Genomic DNA, 6,329 nt, shown 5'->3' with positions numbered 1-6,329 from the left:
AAAGATCCCTCGTTGCTAATCGGAAGAGTAGCCAATGTAGTGGCGACAGCGGGTTTCCTCTCAAAATCTGTGTGGTCCTTAACCATATGTCTGACACCATATAACCGTAAATAAAATGTGTTGAGTGCGTCGTTAAATAAAACATTTCTTTCTTTCTTTGTTATATACATGTGAACTTTTCCACACAAAGGATATACCACGGCCTTTGATGTACAAGTCGTGGAGCATAGGTTGGCCCATTGGGCTATTTCTCGTTCCAGCCAGTGCACCACGACTGGCATATCAAAGGCCGTGGTATGTACTACCCTGTCTGTTGGGATGGTGCATATAAAAGATCTCTTACTGCTGATCGAAAAGAGTAGCCCATGAAGTGCAAAAGCGGGTTTTCTCTTTCAATATCTGTGTGGTCCGTAACCATATGTCTGACGCCATATAACCGTAAATAAAATGTGTTGAGTGCGTCGTTAAATAAAATACATTTCCTTCCTTGGAGCACAGGTTTGGACGGAAAAAAGCTCAATGGGTCTGTCGACTGGGTTCGATCCCATGACCTAAGCACTTTATTCGAGCGTTTTGCTAACTGAACCAAATCCCGCCCTTATGTTTATTAGATTTGACCTACTTTTTAACCAGTGCCCTACAACTGGTATATTCAATGCCGTGGTCGTCCATTCGTCTGTTCATCCATTCATCCATTTAGATTTAACATTTCGTTTATTTCTGACCACTGCCATATCCAAACAAAACAAACCCGTGGTATGTACTATTTTGTCTTTCGGGAAGTAGACTCAAAAGTAGACTCAAAAGATATGCTGCTATTGAAAACTTTAGCGGGTTTCCTTGAAGACAGGGTGTCATAATTATCAAACGTTTAACATCAAATAGATCATGGTTTTAATCAACACATTTTATTTACGGCTATATGGCGTCGGACGTCTTGCTCCTTGCAAGGAAGAATGAATGAATATTGAATGACACTTCTAGCTATGTATTTTGCTTTATTGGCTTGTAGTTTGCAATCCAGATATTTCATTTCATTTCAACTTATTGTCGTGCTAATATCCAATTAAGGTTCAAGCACGCTGTTCTGGGAACACACACACATCCCAACTGTCCAGGAGAGTGGGTTAATTGTTACTTGCTAGTGGTTAGTGAGAGAAGAGGGGGTGGTGGTCTTACACCTACCCACTGAGTCGTTAAAACTCGCTCTGCGTGGGAGCCAGTACCGGGCTGCGAACCCAGTACCTACCTTCCTTATGTCCGATGGCTTAACCACGACACCACCGAGGCCGGTATCCAGATATTAATAGTCCGCATTCGATTCGTTTCATTTTCATTCGTTCTGTCTGTTTGCTACATGTTTGCTACATGTTCGTTTATCTCTGCTAGTCTCTGTTTGGGGTGGTCGTGGTTTGTGCTATCCTGCCTGTGGGAAGCGCAAATAAAAGATCCCTTGCTGTCTGTCGTAAAAAGAGTAGCCTATGTGGCAACAGCGGGTTTCCTCTCCAAATCTGTGTGGTCCTTAGCCATATGTCTGACGCCATATAACCGTAAATAAAATGTGTTGAGTGCGTCGTTAAATAAAGCATTTCTTTCTTTCTGTTTGGGGGGAAGAGGATTATGTAACCAGATGGTAAAGAGCTCGTCTGATGCACGGTCGATTTAGGATCGATCTCTGCCATTGGGCCCATTGTGTGTGTGTGTGTGTGTGTGTGTGTGTGTGTGTGTGTGTGTGTGTGTGTGTGTGTGTGTGTGTGTCTACATATCTCACTGTGTCTCTATATGTATATGTCTACATATCTCACTGTGTCTATATATGTCTATGTCTACATATCTTGTTCTAAATATGTATACGGGTTTTCTCTCAAAGACTATGTATCAGAATTACCAAATGTATGATATCCAATAGCCAATGATTAATTAATCGATGTGTTCTAGTGCTGTCGTAAAACAAAATAAACTTTAACCTTTTTTTACTGGTGTAATTTCCCTACTGGTTTGAAATAACCTTCAAACCACGAAACATCCCCGTCCTCATAGAATCCCGTCAAACACCGGATTAACGTTAATCTAGCCAACACTTAGGAGATTTCCGTTCAAGATATGCTACTGATCTACTTTCGCTTCAGAGTTGTTTTGTTTTGTTTGGGGTGGGGGTGGGGGGGGGGGGGTGGGGGGGGGAGGTCTCATTGTATGAGTAAATACCTAAAGATATGTTTTCGTAAGAGATTAACAACGACCTATAATTATTCGTCCTCTAATTTGTACTGTCACTGACGAAGGAAATGTTTTATTTAACGACGCACTCAACACATTTTATTTACGGTTATATGGCGTCGGACATATGGTTACGGACAACACAGATATTAAGAGAGGAAACCTGCTGTCGCCACTTCATGGGCTACTCTTTTTGATTAGCAGCAAGGGATCTTTTATATGTACCATCCCACAGACAGGATAGTACATACCACGGCCTTTGTTACACCAGTTGTGGAGCATAGGCTGGAACGAGAAATAGTCCAATGGGTCCACCGACGGGGATCGATCCTAGACCGACCGCGCATCAAGCGAATGCTTTACTACTGGACTACGTCCCGCCCCCTGTCACTAACGTGCAAACGTTTCGCGGTTTAACTTTAACTTTAATACAAACTTTTTAAGTTTCACATTTCTTAAATAACAGGTGTCCATAACTATCCTAGTTCCGCATGAAAATTGTTACGCTAATTTTAGAGGAAAACATGCAACTTTTTCCAAGCAAATTTAGTTTCAAATTCTTTATTCGCTCAGACCATATATACGTGGTACATGAGAGAAAAATAAAAACAAGCAAACACATTGCAATAGAATGTGAGCAAGTAATGTTGGATTAATATTTCTACTGAAAAAAAGAAATAAAAAATGTGTTTTGTTTAACGACACCACTAGAGCACATTGATTTATTAATCATCGACTATTGGATGTCAAACATTTGGTAATTTGACGCATAGTCTTAGAGAGAAAACCCGTTACGTTTTTCTATTAGTAGCAAAGACTATTCTTTTCGATTAGTGGCAAGGGATCTTTTATATGCACCATCCCACAGTCAGGATAGCACATACTACGGCTTACGGCCTTTGGTATATCAGTCGTGGTACACTGGCTGGAACGATAAATAGCCCAATGGGCCCACCGACGGGGATCGATCCCAGACCGACTGCGCATCAAGCGGACGCTTTACCACTGGGCTACGTTTCGCCCTATTTCTACTGAAAGAACATTATGAAAATGTTATGTTATATGTTAGATACTTTCACGTATTCTTTTGAAAGTTCGTCTTTGCACAACAGTACCTGGTACACTAATTCTATTTGAAATTAAATTACATGGATTTACAAGTCTTGCCATCTTACCAATGGCAGGCGTGGCAGTATTCAATTTTCTATTTAAAGGACAACACTCTCCGAACTTTGACAAGGTGAGGTTTTATGTGGGATATTACAACTTATAGCTTTCACTGAAAGAACATTATGAAAATGTTATATGTTATATCGGTGTAATTTCATGTATTGTTTTTGTACAATAGGGGGCGGAACGTAGCCCAGTGGTAGAGCGTTCGCTTGATGCGCGGTCGATCAAGAATCGATCCCCGTCGGTGGATCCATTGGGCTATTTTTCGTTCTAGCCAGTGCTCCACAACTGGTGTAACAACTGCCGTGGTATGTACTATCCTGTCTGTGGGATGGTGCATATAAAAGATCGAAAAGAGTAGCCCATGAAGTGGCGACAGCGGGTTTCCTCTCAATATTTGTGTGGTCCTTAACCATATGTCCGACGCCATATAACCGTAAATAAAATGTGTTGAGTGCGTCGTTAAATAAACCATTTCCTTGATTTCTTGCGCAGTAGTATACTGATAGTACTTAAATTAAATTACATAAATTTACAAATGGCAGACGTGGCAGTATCCAGTGTTCTGTTTAAAGGACGAGACTCTCTGAACTTTGACACGGCGAGGTTCTATATGGGATATTGCAACCCACAGCTTTGTCTCTTCTTAAACGAGACGCTCTGGACGTATTTGAACAAATCATTATACACTTGTAAAATTTGTTTGCTGTTTAATTTCGTAAACGGCATCGAACACTGCTCGTGTCACGTGTCAATTGCCCGTCGATCACTTCGTGTTTGTAACGAGCTAGCGAGACGAATAATTCGCTGACCCTTAGCTCAACAATTCTTGTATCTTCTCCCATCCATCACTTTCCGTTTAATTTGTTTTGAAGGGGAACATCTTGAAAATTTTCTTTACGACCCGATGCGGGTTCGTTTCCAGCGCCACTACCGCATATTAAACACTCGATAAGATACACAATCGCACGGAGACAATTAACCCCTAGGGTGGCAACAATTGGACGGCATTTCAATTATGATCACGATTGTTACCCATAAGAGTGTTTTTGTTCGACAACAACCCTAGAATCCCAATGCAGCATTAATCTTCCAATTATTAGATATCTTTAAATCATTCCACAAATACCATGGGGGTTCTCGTGTCTACGGATAGCAAATAATATTTCGCGGGTGAAACCACGTGCGGTTGATGTCAGCGCGCGACCACTTTTCGACGCGATGCGCATTAACAATCGTTAACGATGGACATGCGTCCCCTATGTTTGAGCGTCATATATAAGAGTTATGTTCTCTTTAAGGCACGCGCGTAGCTCAGCAGGAAAGGGGAGATATGTTGCTGAGTCATTGAAAGTTTTCTACGAGTAATAACAGATCTCTGTACGGCCTGTCACCCGGCAATAAATAAATTTAGATTTAATAGGATTAAAAAAAATAAGTTTCCGCTGTGTAAATGACATCGCAATTAAACTAGTGTTAAATGACGAGATTTACTCGAGAAAACACGAGACTTGACCCACCAGCTTTAACGAACCGGTCAAAAAAAACAAAGTTATATTATCCGTGAAAGGACCGTCGTTTTATATGATTTACAAGTAATGTTTTTGTGTTATCTGGTTTCATAGGCATATCGAGTTTTAAAGAGAAAAGCAAATGTGTTGACGCTTTCAATGACTTCCTGTGACGTTTTCTGTATCTCGCTCGAACCTACGACCCATCGCATCTCTTGCGAACAAATGTAAGTTTGATTTGTTAATTAAATTGATTTGTTAATTATTATAGAACATTGTATGAGTTTTGGGAATCACATAGAATAGAATTTCATCATTGCTCATCGACTATAATCGGTTTGCACCAACCGATCACCTGTCGATTAGAAGGAAGGAGATGTTTTTTTTAACGACGAACTCAACGCATTTTATTTACGGTTATTTGGCGTCGGACATATGGTTAAGGACCACACAGATATTGAGGGAGCTACTCTTTTTGATTAGCAGCAAGGGATCTTTTATATGCACTATCCCATAGACATGATAGCACATACCACGGCCTTTGATGTACCAGTCGTGGTGCACTGGCTGAAGCGAGAAATACCTGTCGATTACACGATCGGTTAGAATACAATTAACTAAAATAGCCGTACCCTGATCAAAATCCTAGGTGGGGGGGGGCACTACTTTTTTTATAAACAAATGAAACACTATACAAATTAAACTCTGAGATGTGTATGTTATTTTCTGGAGTAAAAAAAATAATATAATAAATATAAATAATTGTATTTTGTTATAATATATTTACCATAAGCATTTCAGTTTGTATCAAAATTAATATTCTGGTACAAAACTAATACATTTCTGAAGAAAAAAAAAATGTTTTGTTTAACGAAACCACTAGAGCACATTGATTAATTAATCATCCGCTATTGGATGTCAAACATTTGGTAATTCTGACACGTAGTCATCAGAGGAAACCCGCTACATTTTTTCTAATGCAGCAAGGGATCTTTTATATGCACCTTCGCACAGACAGGGAAGCACATACAACGACCAGTTGTGGTGCACTGATTAGAACGAGAGAAAAAAACAGTTGAATGGATCCACCGAGGTGGTTCGATCCTGCGACGCAAGCACCTCAAGCGAGCACGCAACCGACTGAGCTAAATACCGCCCCTTTTCTACAAAAAAAGTCATCCAAAGATGATTTAGAAGGCACTGCATATACCCCGTATATTTAACATGAATATATAGATAAAAACTTGCACAATGTGACATTTATGAGTCTTGTAATAAGTGTCATTTCTATTTTCTCTATCACCTTGTCCTAAAAGCGGGCGGAACAAAGTTTCAGCGTTGTTTCCGTCAAAAGATTAATTACGTTGGAAATTAGATTAATTTTCAAATAAATGTTGTTAGATTTGTGTGCCGCGTGCCGGCCTGGCA

The sequence above is a fragment of the Gigantopelta aegis genome, chromosome 6, assembly GCF_016097555.1.
Source record: "Gigantopelta aegis isolate Gae_Host chromosome 6, Gae_host_genome, whole genome shotgun sequence".
NCBI classification, from domain to species: Eukaryota; Metazoa; Mollusca; class Gastropoda; order Neomphalida; family Peltospiridae; genus Gigantopelta; species Gigantopelta aegis.
Note: the sequence above shows the minus strand (reverse complement) of the source record.